The 16,978-nt window shown below is 33.6% G+C and overlaps 1 long non-coding RNA gene across 1 annotated transcript; it reads right to left on the bottom strand.

Annotated features, from left to right (window-relative positions):
* Positions 1-12,999: 12,999 nt before the first annotated feature.
* Positions 13,000-15,529, bottom strand: LOC102156671. Its single transcript, XR_005384945.1, has 3 exons — positions 15,471-15,529; positions 14,529-14,645; positions 13,000-13,844 (listed from the first exon to the last, which is right to left on the bottom strand). It is a non-coding gene; the product is annotated as an uncharacterized LOC102156671 (long non-coding RNA).
* Positions 15,530-16,978: the final 1,449 nt, after the last annotated feature.

Below are 16,978 nucleotides of genomic sequence, written 5' to 3'. Positions count from 1 at the left end.
TTTAGTGCTGCTCAGCCTTAGTGACCTTTTAAGTACTAAAATAAAACCCTATTCTCTGTGGTCTGAATCATTTTGGCTGCTTCAGCTCTTGTACTTTACAATACAAACACTTCAAAACAAAGAAAGCTTTTGGGAATACAAGGTGAAAGAAAATTTTAGTAATTGTGGGACGTATTGCCATAACCCATTGTTATAATAATTAGGGAAGTTGAAGAAATGTTCAAACCATTTATTTTTCCCATATCACCTATTTCCCGATTATTGCATAAGTTTATTTTCTTTATGTTTTCAGGGCGTAATTGTGAGAGCTTATGTAAAGTTGCCTGTTTATCTTTCTTAAAGACGCTGTAGACTATAGAGGTTAAGAGCTGGGATCTTGACTCAGACTACCTGGGCTTGATTTCTGACTATATCACTTATCCGGTTCATCATTCTCAGATAAGGAGTTACGTAACTTATTTTTGCCTAAGTTTCCTTATTTGTAATATATCACAAAATTGTTGAGAGAATGAAATTTTCAAGATTGTTGAGAGAATGACATTTTATGTAACATCTGCACTTTTCTTAGAAAATTACCAGCCACGCTAAGTGCTCCAATATCTATTATTGGATTATTTTTTTCTCATTACTAATCAAGGGATTGGATCCTAAACACATAGTTTAGAAATTCATTGAACTACCCCTCCTTAATTAATTTTAACAATCTCAAATGGTCATGGATTCCTTAGTTTAATTTTGTTTATTAATTTAGTAATGCGGTTGTTTTAAAAATAAAGATTTTTGATATTTTGAAGTTCTATTGATATTTGTGTATTTGCAACCTTGTGGTAAGGACCTCAGTATATGGGAGGGAGTATCGAAAAAAAAAATCAAAACATAAATTAAATAAAAAGAAGCCCACTAGTGATAACATTATTTCTTGTAACATTAAGTTCTGTCAGTAAATTCATTTCATGTTTCTTCCTGTCATAAGCACCTCAAGTTTTTTCCTCTCCTGTGACTCACACTGTTAGTTTGGTGCCAGATAAAAAGTCACAGTTTTGGTTTATCACTTGAAAAAACATTGAGATGAAAAAACAACAGTGTCTCATGAGATGACTGCCTTTTACATTATGCCAAGAAGATAAAGGCTTGCATGTTTATAATAAGTTAGCATAAATTTTGGGGATCTATTTTAGCATAGAATATGTGTGGTGGAAGAGCCAATTAAAAAGTGCTGCAAACACACATGTTTTTCCATAGTTTCCTAAGCTGAAAGGCTTCACTATTGATTAAAAGCAAATGTGAACAGAACACTAGTTCTGTTCTTTAAAAATGCCTTTTGAATCTAACTGGCCTTTTGACAACTGGGAAATAAGAGAAAATAATCGACACCTTACAAATAGGGAAAAAAGAATAATTTGAAGAACAGTGGAACTCTAATCTGATACCATGGGGCGGGATGAAAGTGGCACTGCATGTTTCAAGTGCTGAAAGACAAGAACTACCCTAAATGAGTCACTAAAAGAGAATAGTTTGGCAGCTTCATTTAAATATATACTTACCATATGGCCTGGCAATTGTACTCCTGGGCATTTATCCCAGAGAAATAAAAACTTATGTCCACACCAAAACCTCCACACAATTGTTCAGTTGTTCATAGTGGCTTACTTATTAGGGTCAACAACCAATATTCTCCTTAGTAGATGAACGGTTAAGCTGCGGCACATCCCTACCATGATAATACTATTCAGCAATAAAAATGAATGGAATTTGATATATGTAACTTGGGTGGATCTCAAGGGCATTTGGTTGAGTAAAAAAGCAATCTCAAAAAATCATAGATTATGTGGTTCTATTTGCATATCAGAACGACAAAATTACTCAGGAAGATGGAAAATAGGCGAGTGTTTGCATAAGTACAGAAATCAGAGAGGAGCAGGGGAGGAGTGATGATACCAGGATAACAGGAAGATCTCCCTGCTCGTGGAATAGTTTTGTATTTTAGCTGGCACCGTGGCGAGGCAGATCGACTCGTGGTAAAGTGACATGAATCTATATAGACACGCAGAAACTTTTGGGAGCTGGTTAATAAGAATTCAAGTGGGTTATTCATTCGGTGGTCTTTTGAGTTTTATGTAATAATTCGGTTTTTTAAAATTGCAAATCAAATCTTTGATAAACATGCATCATGCATATTTTTTTTCATTGTATCACGAGAAGCTTATTCTGATAAGAAGTAGAGGCACAGATTACCCAGGTGGATTGATGGCAGAACTATTTCACAGTTGAGGGATTATATTCGCAGAATTAAAGAAAAATTAAAGAGCATTTTAATCAAGCACTAAAGATTTGAGTCTACATTTGCTCTAATTATGTTACACCAATTTAATAATATTAATAGAATTGAATAATGAAATTGAGTCTGCATATTAAAGGTTTCCTATCAGTTTTTAAAGCAACGATATATTATAAATAGATCCTAAAAAGCACTAACCTTTATTTAGTCATTGAGTCACTTGACATTGTTTCAGGCACCTGAGGCAGAGAGGTGACCAAACCATAGATTATATTCCTTTCCAACATCTCACATATATGCAGGAAACCAAAATCTAAAATCAATTGGATGAATAAAAGGAGTTGGAAAAATTTTGCTTTTAAAATGTTAAGTAAAAACTCTTTCTCTTTAGATTACTCACTTGCTTTGGCTTCTCTGAAATTATTCACGCCTGGTTTTCCACTGACCTCTTTTTCTTAGACTCTTCTTGGAGCTGGCTGTGATACTTCTGTTCCACAGCATCCTGTCCCAGTTTCTTTTCCTTCTTCCACACAAAACACCTCTGGGAAAGATACTAGATTTCTGTGGCTTTGATTATGAGCCACATTTTGATGACTCCCAAATATGTGTTATAGCTTCAACCTTTTCTGGTGTTTTAGTTGGATGAATTCAGCATTTTGCTTAGATTATCTTGAAGCACTGAAAGTGCAGCACAATTTAACCCAAATCATCATTTTTCCCCTGGCTCTTCCCACAGGCCAAATATGCTCCATCCATTTCCCACTTTGTCAATAGCATCACAATCCACCTAGGTGTCTATGCCAGCCACTCTGAAATTGTCCTGCATCCTTTTTCTCACCATCCCTGAAGCCCACTCACATCAGATAAAATCTCTGTACCCTCACTCCTTCTTGAAGTGATCACTTTACCTCCATGCTCACTGTTGCTACACTAGCTGAGACTACAATCATGTTTCATAGGATTTCTGAAAAAAAAAAAAAAATCTCTAGTTGGTCTCAATACTGTCCCTTAATTTATTATTCATGCCACATTCAGATTTTCTGAAAGAGTTTATAAGACAGTCACTATCGTGTTGTATACTGTTTCAATGTCTCCCAACTCCCGAGAGTAATGGTTTCTAATGCTCTGTAAGATCTGGCTTCTGAATGGGGAAAAATTTAAATAGAAAGCTAAACCATGAGAGACCATTAAATCTGGGAAACAAACTGAGGGTTGCTGAAGGGGAGGTGGGTGGGGGAAGGGAGTAACTGAGTGACAGGCATTAAGGAGGTCACATGATTGAGCACTGGTGTTATACTAGATATTGACAATTTGAATTTAAATTTATTTATTTTTAAATGATTTTATTTATTTATTCATGAGACAGAGAGAAAGAGAGAGAGAGAGAGGCAGAGACACAGGCAGAGGGAGAAGCAGGCTCTCTGTGGGAAGACCAATGTGGGACTTGATCCCGGATCTCAAGGATCAGGCCCTGGGCTGAAGGCGGTGCTAAACCACTGGGCCACCCGGGCTGCCCCTTGAATTTAAATTTAAAACAACAACAACAACAACAACAACAACAACAACAACAACAACAAAAACAGATCTGGCTTCTGCCTTCCTCTTTCCTATTATCTCTTCCATTTTTTCATTTGATGTTCTGTGATCTAGCCATACTATGTATATTTTTAAAATTTCTCAAGTGAGTCATGCGCTCTCCAGCTTTTGTGTAAGAAATATTGCCTCTGCAACACTTTCTCTGTCTTCAAAACTCTCATTTGGAGAACAGCTAGCCCACATTCAGGTCTTGTCATGTAGCTAGAAAATATGGCTCTTCCTCGAGGAACCCTCCCCTGTACCAGTATGCTTGGTTATGTGCTCCCTGTATTTGTCCAATATTTCCTTCCTCACATATTTGTATACTTGTATCATGCTGATTTAAGAATATTGGTCTATGGTGAGGATAATGATAAGGAAAAATCATCATCTCATTTGTTTTTTATATATGTGAGACATTGGCCAAAGTCATTGGTTGTTTCATTTCATATATTGTATCTTGATTAAAGCATATGTGCAAATATTTTAGAGTTTTAAATACACTGGCTCCCCTGATTCTGTCTGTATTTCCTCTTCCCCACAGCAATGCCTTTTAGCTCATTAACTGCTTGAACCCCAAATCATGAGATCAAGACCTGAATTAAGATCAAGAGTCTGATGCTTGGTACGCCTGGGTAGCTCAGAAGTTGAGTGTCTGCCTCTGGCTCAGGTCATGATCCCAGGATCCCACAGGGAGCCTGCTTCTCCTTCTGCCTGTGTCTCTGCTTCTTTCTTTATCTCTCATGAATAAACAAATAAATCTTTTAAAAAAAAGAGTCTAAAGCTTAACTGACTGAGCCACTTGGGTGCTCCTATTTGTCTTCATTTTTAAGAATTATAGCCTTATGCTAATACTGCTACTTCTTGATTTTTCAGAGTTCGGTTTTAGCTATGAAATTAACATCAGGAAATGAAAATGTATCTCTGTTTAGCTTTCCCCTCTACAATATAGGAAACCTTTCCATCTTCCCAAATTCCTGGAATGACTTATATTGTCATCTTGTTTATGTTCATGTTCCATAGTTACATGATTATGAGCAGGTAAATGCTATTTACAGGCAATGTATATATCACATATATTAACAGAGTTTACCAAACACAAAATAATCTTTATTGATTAAATATCTTATCTACCTAAGCATATGGAGACACTTAAACAACTCATGCAGCTTTCAATCCTATTAGGGATGATTTTACAGAAAAGTGAGGGAAATCAATTTTTATCTGCAGTGAAAAAAAATGTTGGTTCTGGGAAATTTTCTTGAGTTATTTCTTTGATAATTTCTTTCTCTTAGATATTTTTGCAATTTTTTCTTAGTTATAGTTATCTAGGCTAGATTTTATTTTTATCCCCTTTAATGTCACATTCTCCTTTTTTCTTTCTTAATGCTCTATGTACAGGAAATTTTCTCAACTTCTAAATTTTATCCAAAGTTTTGTGATGTTGTTTGGTATAATTCTTGCTTTAGTTTCTTGTTTGCTTGTTTGTTCATTTTTCCGATGGCCATTTTTTAACTTGCAAAAACATGTACTGAATCTGAAACCTAGGGAAAGACAGCAATATCAGCATTTACTCACTTGATTCCCCCTGAAAAGCTAAGATTTTCAGATAGACTAAACAATAAAACAAGGATGCAAAATTTTTTATTTGTTAGAGGGGTTTTGATCCTCTTTATTCAGAGAAGGGAGCAACTTCAGAAGAAGGGAGCGCTAGAGGTTGTGAAATAGGGAATGGTTGGACAGAGAGGATGCTGAGGTTAGGTAAGCAGGAGACTGTATAAGAAACAGGGAAACTAAGTGAATACACACATCCTAAATGTTGACAACTTCAAAGCTCTTCACCTACTTGGCTTCCAGATCCTCACAGAACAGAGCTGTTGTCTTCTGGTAGGAGAAGGAATGGTGATTCTCTAGTGCATCTGATTTTGGAGTTTCCATCAAGAAAAGGTCTCGTCTCAGTGATGACAACCAATTTTCTTAGTTTTTAATGAGATTTTTAACAGTGAACTCTGAACCACAAAGATGAAGTCCAGGATCACCAGACGTTTGATGAAAGCATTCACCATGAAAGGTAATTAAAAATATCTTAGGCAGAAAAGATAGATTTTTGCAGGTAGAAGAATAATTCAGAACTATCATAAATATCCTCAAAAAGAAAAAGCTATAGATGGAGTCAAACTGAGAATTAAAAAAAATAAATCATTCAGAAAACAAATTTGCATACCTGCTCTATTGTTTAGTTCTAATGTGTACCACCCATAGATTCAATATTCAAGATTCTGAATTAGTTACAAATCACTCTTTGACCTTCAAGTTGACAAAACATTGCTAGAGTCTCTTTGCTACTTGCTTTGTGTTTTCCAGATTGACTTCAGGATGCTGAATTTTTACTGCAGTTTGGGAGATAGCAAATTAAGATGTGTGTGTTCAACCTGTAGCTTTGTGTCTGTCATCTCATGTCACATTCACAATAATGCTCTGTAATTGGTACCATTTTCATCTTCCTGTTCACCTGAAAGAAAAGGGATCCAGAAAAGTCATAATTTTCTCAAAGTCCCAAATCTAGGAGGAGGAAATTCAAGGCACAACTGACACAATAAGAAATTGAATTTACAATCGTTTACCTTAGCCTTTATAAGAGGAATGAAAAATATCTTCCCTTAGATTACAGAAAACTTCAATATTTTATCAGGACATTCTTGCCTGTACAGAGGGCTCCGTTGGTCGTCTCAGCAACTACTAATGAGAGAGGTTAGCACTAAAGATGGAATTTTTTGAACAGATAAAGTTTTTTGGACAGATAATTTGCATATAATTTCAAATTAATCTTGCAATATTGATACTTTCCCCCTCCCAATATATGGTTAGAGAACCTTAAGTTAGGGAAGGTTAAATAATTCTTGATTAGTTTGATTTATATAAGTCTATATTTGTGATATAATAGCACAGTTAATCATCAGGTTCTAGAGTCAAAATATAACTATAAATCTCTGCTCTGCTAGCTACCATCTGATCTGATTCGAGTTGCCCACTGGCCATATGAGCTAATACTCTCAAAAATAAAATGATTATTGAATTGAAAATGAAAATGACAGTTATTCTAAATAAAAATGAACTCACTACCATAATTTTTCATAAAATTCACTGATGTATCACAAACCTCAGAAATAATGTCTGACCAACTGTGCCATGTGTACACACACACATGTGTGCATGTGCGTGTAATGAAGGCATATCCGATTTATTTATAATCCTTTTATAAGGATTTATACACTATGTACATTTATACACTATGTATAAATGATTGCTATAGCCCATAGAGAAATGTGTTTCCCCTCTTTACACAAGAACTGAGAAATGGCAGTTTCTAAAACTGTTAAATTCTCAGAATAAGCATTCATGAATCTGAAATGCCATCCCCTTAAATATTGTACCTCATCCAAAGCTTCAGTCTTTCTGTGAATGGTGATCAGTGAGTGAAGAAAGCATTAACTTTATGGCTAGCCATATATTACAGTGAGGCAGGTGGCAAAGCACCTGCCACCAGAGCTTTCCAGCCTGTCCCCCTCACTCTTGTGAGGCTTATGAAAATTAACCAAAGCACAAATGTTTCAGCAAAAATGTACTCATACTCTATTTAAAGGCACATTTTGCAACATGCTTCTGGGGAATTTTTCCACGTAATTATAATGAAAATGTAAAAGAAAGATACTTGAACCTTGTCACATATTCATTCATGTTTAAATATATTATCTCAATCATGATGTATACACTTTCAGATGAACTGTTAACAAAAATACACATATACATACATATAAGTCTATATATATATTTACATAAGTATGTTCCTATATATAGTTTTTTCTTTGGGGTGACTTAAAGAAATAATTTATTTAGAAGTTTGGAGTCACTATTTTTCATTACCTTGTGACTCATGCAGGAAATTGTAGATTTGGCCAATTCTATCTCCATTAGCAGATGATTCTATTATTTTTAAGGATCTTATTTATTTGTTTGAGAGAGAGAAGGAGAAAGAGAGAGCATGAGGAAGGTGAGGCGAGGGAGGGGCAGAGGGAGAAGCACAATCTTCACAGAGCCGGAAGCCCAGTGTAGGGCTTGATCCTGGGACCCTGGGATAATGACCTGTGCTGAAAGCAGATGCTTAACCAACTGAGCCACCTGAGTGCCCCACAAATGATTCTATTATAGAGAGTATATTAACAGTGAAAGATTAAACAGTCATAAAGGAAAAACATTAGGGTAGAGAGAAAGTCTTCCACTAGGCAGATATATTATTTTTTCTCCTTTAGGGATACATAAAATACAACTTTCCTTCAATGGAATAGTATAGAAAGGATTCATAGACATTTGAAGACTTTTGACCATAATAGTTTTAAATAAAAAGGATGTCAGTGCCAGGTATCTTTCTGGATCCTGAAGCCTGAGCAAACTCAAACCATGTGACGGAGAGCATCCTGGCCTAAATATTAGACAGTACAATCAGCCTGAGAAGCAGACATGGATAAAGCTGATGAATGACACAAACTAGAATACAGAAGAATTTTGACTCTTCTCACAGCTTCTCAGCTTCTCCTGCATATCAGTTTTGCCATTTCTCTCATGATAAGGGAATGGAAATTGAGGAAAGATACAAAAAATTATAGCATACCAACTCTCTTTCGTAAAGAATTATGTGTTAGCATTTCCATTTCATAATTGAGAAAATGAGACTATCTACCCTAACATCAGGTGTCAAGTTATGATTTTAATCTTGTCTCTCAAGTCCCTGCTTTTTCCAAATATTGTTCTGCTTTTCCATCTCACAAGTGGTTAGTAATCCAGAGTAATTTTTGGATCATATTTAAATGGAATATTTTATTTATTTATTTATTTATTTATTTATTTATTTATTTATTTATTTATTTTTTATTTATGAGAGAGTGTGTAAGAGAGTGGGGCAGAGGGGAGGGAGAGGGAGAAAGAGAAGCCCAAGCAGTCCCCACATCCAGTGCAGAGCCAGATGCAGGGCTTGATCTGATCTAATCTCATGACCTTGAGGTCATGACCTGAGCCAAAATCAAGAGTCAGGTGCTTAACTATCTGAGCCACTTGGTGCCCCTAAAATGAAAAATTTGGATTCACAATATTATATCTCAATTCCAAGTTTAAAAAAATAAGAAATGGTCTTTTCCTAAAATTATGTCTTAATTATAAGTTATAAAACATGTTTCATTTTACATTTCATTTTAAAAACAAATGACATAAAAAAGAAAATTAGATATATTCATGCATGTTTATAAGCATGCAACATATATGTGTGTATGTGCCTGTATCCACATACTTTTTTTTTTCAAATAATTCTTGAAATGTTAAGAACATAATCCTAGATTCAATTCAGAGACTCTGTACTCTACCATGATACCATGTATTTTTGTGTTAATATTGGAAGCAAGTTGTAATGATAACTGATAGTAACTAATTCAAGTTTATATTAACTTTAGAAAATTTTAAGCTGTCCATAAAATTCTTAGAATATGTTAACTAACTAGAATTTAATTAAAAACCTGAAATATAAAAAAAATCATAAATTATTTTCCTTTAACAAATAATAGTTGTAAGTGCTCTGAAATCCAAAATTTAAAGAATCCTTTAAAGATTTTTTAAAGATAATTTTGTAAAGTGGGTGACATCAACCAACACTCTTTCTTTCTTTCTTTCTTTCTTTCTTTCTTTCTTTCTTTGTTCTTTCTTTCTTTCTTTCTTTCTTTCTTTTTTCTTTTTCTTTCTTTCTTTCTTTTCTTTCTTTCTTCTTTCTTTCTTCTTGATTGTAATATAATTGACATATAACATTACTTTCAGGTACACAACATAATGATTTGCTATTGTATTTATAGTGACATGATCACTGCAGTAAACCTAGTTAACATCCATCACTATGCAGTTACAATTTTTTTTCTTGCAAAGATGACTTTTAAAATCTACTATTTTAGAAGCTTCTAGATATGCCACACAGTATTATTAACTATAGTCACTATATTTCACATTACATCCCCAGGACTTATTTATTTTATAACTGGTAGTTTGTACCTTTTGACCCTTTACCCACTTTGCCCACCCCTAGCCCCCACCTCTGGCAACCACCAATATGTTCTCTGTATCTGTGAGTTTTTATTTGGGGAGTTATTTTAGGGTTCACATACATGGGAGATCTTAGAGTATTTGTCTTTCTCAGTGTATTTCACTTAGCATAATGCTCTCAAGGTCCAAAACCAACATTATTTCTTGACTTTGACCTAGCCCCAGGGAAATAAACTCTTTCATTGTGTATTATTAACTGGTAGCCATTAAGTTCGTATTTCACCAGCTTTTGATCAGAAAGTCCATTTTACTTTTAGAAAGTTTGCGTACAGCAAACTTGCGTGCACATGAATTTAGCTGCAAAAGACTTCTGATTACAATGTAGTTCAGTAACTGGTCAATTTACATTAATGAGCATATGCTTGGGAGGGAAATAATGTTTTCTAGGCAAGGGAGAAAGGATTCTTAGGTGAAGGATGCTATAGGGCTAAGGTGCAAAAGTGATCTTTACTGCTAGATATCTGACCAGTGTGTACACAGGATGACTAAAATACCATCACAAAGTTTCTAGCTCCATGACATTGCATCTAAATACTTTTGATTTTATTCTTATTTACTTCTATCAGATTCCTGCTTTTTATTTTTATTTGTAAGAAATATTTTTCTTTTTCTTTTGTACTTCTAGATTTATACTCTTTTACATTACCTATCCCTAGTAAAATAGGAAAAAAAGATCTCTTCATAATATAATGTAAAAATAGTCACCACTAGATAAAATTTTAAAAGAAAGCTTATGGTACATACTAAAGTCTGTGCTCTAAAGTTCATTGTATAGACTGATAATTACATATGCACTTTCATCATCTGCTTTCACATGAATTTGAAAAGTGGAGTTCCTGGAGGGAAGAAGCTCTCTAAGCTCTATAGCATAATGAAAAGAACACAGTTAGGCTTCTTTTTGATGTAAAAAAAATTTAACTTTTAAAAACAGTTTTTAAAGAGTAAAAAATAAGTAATTTCTTACACAAAGGAAAATGTGTTACAGAGTCATCCCGTACTTAAAACAGTGCACACATATTCTTTGGCAGTAACTTTAAGCATCTACTCAGCATTGGTTTTATTTATTTATCAAGTTACCACCGCTTCCAGAATAGGATTTTTTTTCCCAGTTCTCCCCTTTATTGTCCCCCAAATAGAGACTGGCTCAATTTAACTAGATAAAGTTTATCTCCTATATGTTATGAATGTCCCCTAAATATCATTTTTCTCATTCTTCGTGTTCTAATGGTCAAAGATATATGTTCATCGGCACCTCAACAGTCTGAATTAATTCACTTAAAATGAATAGCAAATGAATTCTTTGTCCTCTCTCTAAAGATGCATCAATTTATTAATAGAAAAGGTCTACTATGTATGAAAGCTTGGAAATTACTGATTCTGCTTAAACAATGTCTTGTAGTCAAGACTTCCTCACTGTAAGGATAAAGCCTCTTTAAATGGATTACTGGCATGTTCACAAAATATACACAATTAAAGCATATTGAATAACTAGGATTAATTTTATAGGTCTCGAGGCATTCTATATTTGATCAGCTTGTTCATCAGCCTCATTCCTTCATCAGGAACTATAATTCTTGTGTTCATTTTACATGAAATGTGTAGTTCAGGAAAATTTTTATAAGTAGATAGATATTTCTTCTAAAATATATACTTTCTGAACCTTTAAAAAGAGATCAACATCATTTGCATTATGAGACTATTAGTTACAATTTTAATACTAATCTAAATGCGTGTGTTTACATCTGCATTTAAATATGAGTTTTTTCTAACTACAACTCACTAGTTGAGCTGATCAGAGATCACTGTAATTATAAACCAAGCTTTATTTTTGATACTTGAATGGTAATCACTTTAATTAGTCATATCCAATTGAAAATATTATACTTTGTGTATTTTCTATAATATATACCTATAAAATCACTGTATATTTTTGCCCAAACAAAAAATGCAGTTATTTCTACAATTATGAATTCTAATGTTTCTTTTGAATTGATTGAGCCATACATTAAATAAGCATTCATATTCTGTGACAATTTCAGCTACTTAATATTGAGAATACAAAGGTACCATAAAAATATGTATTTCTCCTTTATACAATATGTGTCTGAGTGAGCATTCTTCCTTTGCCGTTCAGCAGTTCTGTGATGCATAATTCATTCTCTATGTCCCATCAATTCCCATATAGATTTGCTATGACCAGATTTATGATATGAGTTTAATGGTTTCTAGAAGCTAGTTTGCCAATGCCATGATTATAGAAATGGCTGCATGGGAATTTTATGCTCCCTGGCCACCTACTAATCTGTTGGAAAATGCAGTCTGGACTAAGTTTGTTTCTTGACAAGTGGGGAGGAACAATACAGAGTAATAGAAGAACTTATATGAAAAATGTATTCCTTGGTCACTCTGGCAAATATCTCAATTGTACCAATACTAACATAGAGATTGAGGAAGATCTTTGAGTTCTGCATTAACTTACAATATTATCAAGAAGTAAAGTTGATGAATAGAAATAATTTTTTTAAATGTTGTCTACTTGAACTTATAAAATTTACTTTTATTCATGATTTAACTTCAATGTTTCTATAGTAGAGAGTATAGTGGGTCCCACGCTTGATTTTTTTTTTTAGCGTGTATGTGTGTGTGTGTGTGTGTGTATTTATGTGCCTGTATGTATGTGCTTTGTAGATACATCCAGAAACTGAGGATCCAAGGATATGAAACTAGAATATGATTCCCCCAATAGCTCTAAATTTCCTCAAAAGGAATGATCACCTGTGGACTGGTGATTTGAATAGGAGTGATAGTAGAGAAATCTGTTCGCTAATGTGCACATCATTACAACTCTGTTCTCCAACTCATTTTTACCATTCCTTCTAAAATATCACTCCTTTATAATTTAAATTTTTATGACATAATCAACCTTTATATGGTGTTCTAAGTATAATTAATCAGTGTTTTGGAAAATCAATTAAAAGATTTATTTTGCCTCAAATTGAGCATTCCATGCATTGCAAAATTCTGTTTGACAGATATAGAACCATCTGAATCTTACAAACATTTCTCTGATATCATTGACAAAACTTTCATTTATCACTAGATCACATACCTTCCTACAAGTTCCAGCTACTGAATTTTAAACTTCATGGCGATAAATAATATTTATATATCCTTAGCCACTTTTACCATAATCACCAACTTAAATTTTACAAAGAAATTATAGATTTGTTATATTCAAGGTTCTCCAAATTATTAAAATAGGGATTTTTTTATTCCTTCATGTTAAATCTTGGGATAAACCACAATTCTGTGATTTCATAGAATGTGTCTTTTTGCTAATCTTCACCGAAAATTCATGTTAGTCAAAAAAATTTTGACTAAGATGAACAAAACCACTATAACTTAGAAAAGTAGGAGTAAAGGATTCAATATCCACAATGACATTATCATTAACTAAATTGGTAAAGTTTACTATTAAATAAATCTGTATCATTCACTGAATATTCCTTATGAATATTCTTTATAAGGTAGTAGGTTAAGGACTTAATATACATTACCCCATTAACCATCACATAACCCTGTGACTTAGGCATTATAATCTTTAGGTTACCAACGCAAAACTTAAACCTCAGGCTACATTATTTGTCCAGTCATTTGTTTATATGATCATATGGCAAGTAAGAAGGATAGCAGAGGTTAGAAGTCAAGTAGGCAATCCCTTTGATTTTCTCCAAAACACTTTCTCATCCAATATACGCTCAGTCCTGGCTTCTACATAAGATGCCATGTTCTCGACATTGAATGCCTTTCAAAATAGGAGTTGTAGAAAGGATAATTAAGCCCACAGTAACTTCTGTAAAAAAAAAAAAATCAAGTTATAGCCTTAATGTTGATTCCAAAGTAACCTTTAATCTACCATTGGTTTTAAAAAAATAAAAATAAATGCCTGAGCTTCTGGACACTCACTGTGCCTTTAGGTACAAAGATCTTGAAAGTGATTTTTTTTTTAATTTCAGCCCTCCAGGGGGTTCCTATAGCAATTTTTTGACTCAAGCATTACTTATATCAGCGGATGTATTTCTTTCACATCTACTAGTCCTATCTCTTTACCTGTATCACCTTTGTCAGTGTGATTTTTGCTGCTGGTGGGTGTTGGTGAGGAAGTAATGAACACCTTGAGTTAGATATTAGGTTTATTCCTTCCAAATGAAGTTAACACCAGAGCCATAGTTTAAAAAGAGAGAAAGATATTGCTAGGAGAGTGTATTAGAATGGCAGGAGGAAAAACAGGGTAAAGGCATAGTCGATAGAGTGGCTACAGGAGATGCTCTCTCTGTGAGTGGTTTAGATCATGGTATTTCTCCTCGGCACTCTGTGCCTTTCCATAATGGAACCCTATTCCTGCCCTTGCTACTTCATGGGGGTTAATAACTGGGTTTTCAGTTTTCTAATTCCCATGTGTAAGTAATAATAATTATTAGAGCTTCTGCAAGACTGCATAGGATACGCCTCTATAGTGCTTAGAGTAACTGCTTACCAAAGTCTTTCCATATCTGAGAGCTCCAGATAGACCTAAGTTTCCTGTGTTTTATTTTGAAGAATCTTAAAAACAATCTTAGGAGGTGTTATATCAAAAGCTTTACGTTTCCGGACCCTAAAAGTAAACACACGTACATCCCACAAGGCAATGTTAGAAAATTACACATTCTGAGTGTCAATCCGCACGCTGTCAAGTTCAGCCAGTTTTCAAAATATCACATGTTCTTTTCTAGTAAGAAATACACTGACATTAAAGTCATGTCAGACTCTCCAGAAAGATAACAAGAAAAATACAAGATAATTCAGTTCTTTGGCATAAAATGATAAATGAGTCATGCTGAAAAGTGGGCAGTTATAGCACATAAAAGATAACGACGAAAAGCTTTCCAAATAGCCATCTGACTCAAGCCAAGTAGGTGGTCAGCATGCTGGTTTAGCAGAATGTGTGGCTGATTGCCAGAGTGTTTTTGAGCAAAGCAGCTATTCATTTCACCTGCAAAATCGGCAGTTCACTTTGACATTGCACATAATGAAAAACAAGTCAATGGCTATTTTTAGGCCAAACTAATAGAGGGACTACAAGTAAAATAATAGCACCTTTTTTCTCTTCATGGAGAACACATTAAAGGATAATGTTTCTATTCCATGACTTCTTTCTCTAATTATTATTCACTGTGTGCTTTTTGATTTAAGATACATAAAACAAATGAGATGTAGCTCTCTGCAGTGCTGTTATGACCATTTGGGGTTCCGGTGAGGCTTTAGGTCTGAAAGAAGTTGTATCTTTTCTAAATGTATTTATGTTGTTTTGCATGCCTCCACTGTTCTTTTCACTTAAGTTAACCAATTTTGTTTAATATTTAGCCTTATATAATATCTATACTTATTAGAGAGAAGATATAATAAGAAAATGCTATTCAAAATACAAACATAGGGGCACCTGGGTGGCTCCGTCGGTTAAGCATCTGCCTTCTGCTTGAGGTCGTGATCCCAGGGTCCCCATGTCAGGCTTCCCTGTGCAGTGGGGAGTCTTCTTTCTCCCTCTCCCTCTGCCCCTGCCCCTGCTTGTGCTCTTTCTCTCTCTCTGTGTCAAATGAATGAACACATAAATAAATAAATAAATAAATAAATAAAATCTTTTCAACATATAAAATAAAAAAAATGAAATACAGATATAATATGCCTTCTGTGAATAATTTAACATATTGTAATGTGTACACGTACTACATGTGTATGGGTAAAGTATGGATATAAAAACATAAAATTGGAAGCAGTATTTTAAGTACATCTTAGAGCTTTAACAGAAAATAATGTTGTTAAATAATAAAACTAAATATATTCCACATAAATATAATTATAAGCACAAATACACACATAATGATTGAGATTACAAATGGCTTCTATCACTACAAATTTGAAATATATGTGTGTGTGTGTGTTTGCACGCATATATAGTGTGCTGGTATGTGTGTGTAGTATGTATACATAAATATTACTTTATATTTATATTTGGTATTTATATTTTATATATATAAATGTAATGCATGTATACATTTTATATTTATTTTAAAATTTATATTCTACTATATAAGTATGTAGTACATGTAATAAGTATATATCCAAATATGAATGTTAATATTACCCCAAATTAACCATCAAATTTATTTTAATATATTTCTAATGGACACGTGTGGGACAGCAAAACCTGCCATTTCAAAAGGCATTTGTATAAGTCTACAAAGCATGGGGGAAATAATTCAACCAATGAATACAGACAATTTCAAAAATCACTATGTTTATATAAATACACATGTGTTTGTTTATTGTTACTTAACAAAGAATCTTTGAGGTCTCTCAAACAAAAAGTCCAAGGCAATGTACCTGTAATACATGTGAACACTATCCTAACTATGTGTTTCTTTGTGTCTGTGTGAATGCTTATATTCCTTAGACTATTAGATGCAGTTTATAATCACATAAAAATCAAACATTTAAAATTTACTTGTAAACAAGAGTGTCAAGTTAATGTCATCTATTCTAGTAAAAAATATGTTTAGTCAATAATAGAGAAAATTAAGCTATCTTTGCTCTAACCTATAAAAGTTTTTCAAATGACTGGGAGCAACTAATTTTCCATAGGTGAAAATTGAATTTTAGAAAGATAATCCTTTATTTTTTACAATAAATGAATAAAATAGAAATTTATGGCCTTTTGACTAATAAGTACACATCCTAATGACAATTTTTAATACTCTCAATGAAGTTACCAGTATCGTATTTATATCAGAGATGAAGTATAGTGGAATAAAATGCAATGAGTAACTTACCAAGAGAGATACATGGTAAGAATGGAAAGTTTAGGCAAAATTTGCAATGGCTCAATAACATTAGTTCAAACAGCTTTTATGATCAATTCTTTTTCTTTGAGTCTAGATATTACCTTTACTC

Source organism: Canis lupus, chromosome 37 (assembly GCF_011100685.1).
Source record: "Canis lupus familiaris isolate Mischka breed German Shepherd chromosome 37, alternate assembly UU_Cfam_GSD_1.0, whole genome shotgun sequence".
NCBI classification, from domain to species: domain Eukaryota; kingdom Metazoa; phylum Chordata; class Mammalia; order Carnivora; family Canidae; genus Canis; species Canis lupus.
The sequence above is the reverse complement of the archived record's forward strand: the minus strand, read 5'-3'. Positions and strand labels throughout refer to the sequence as shown.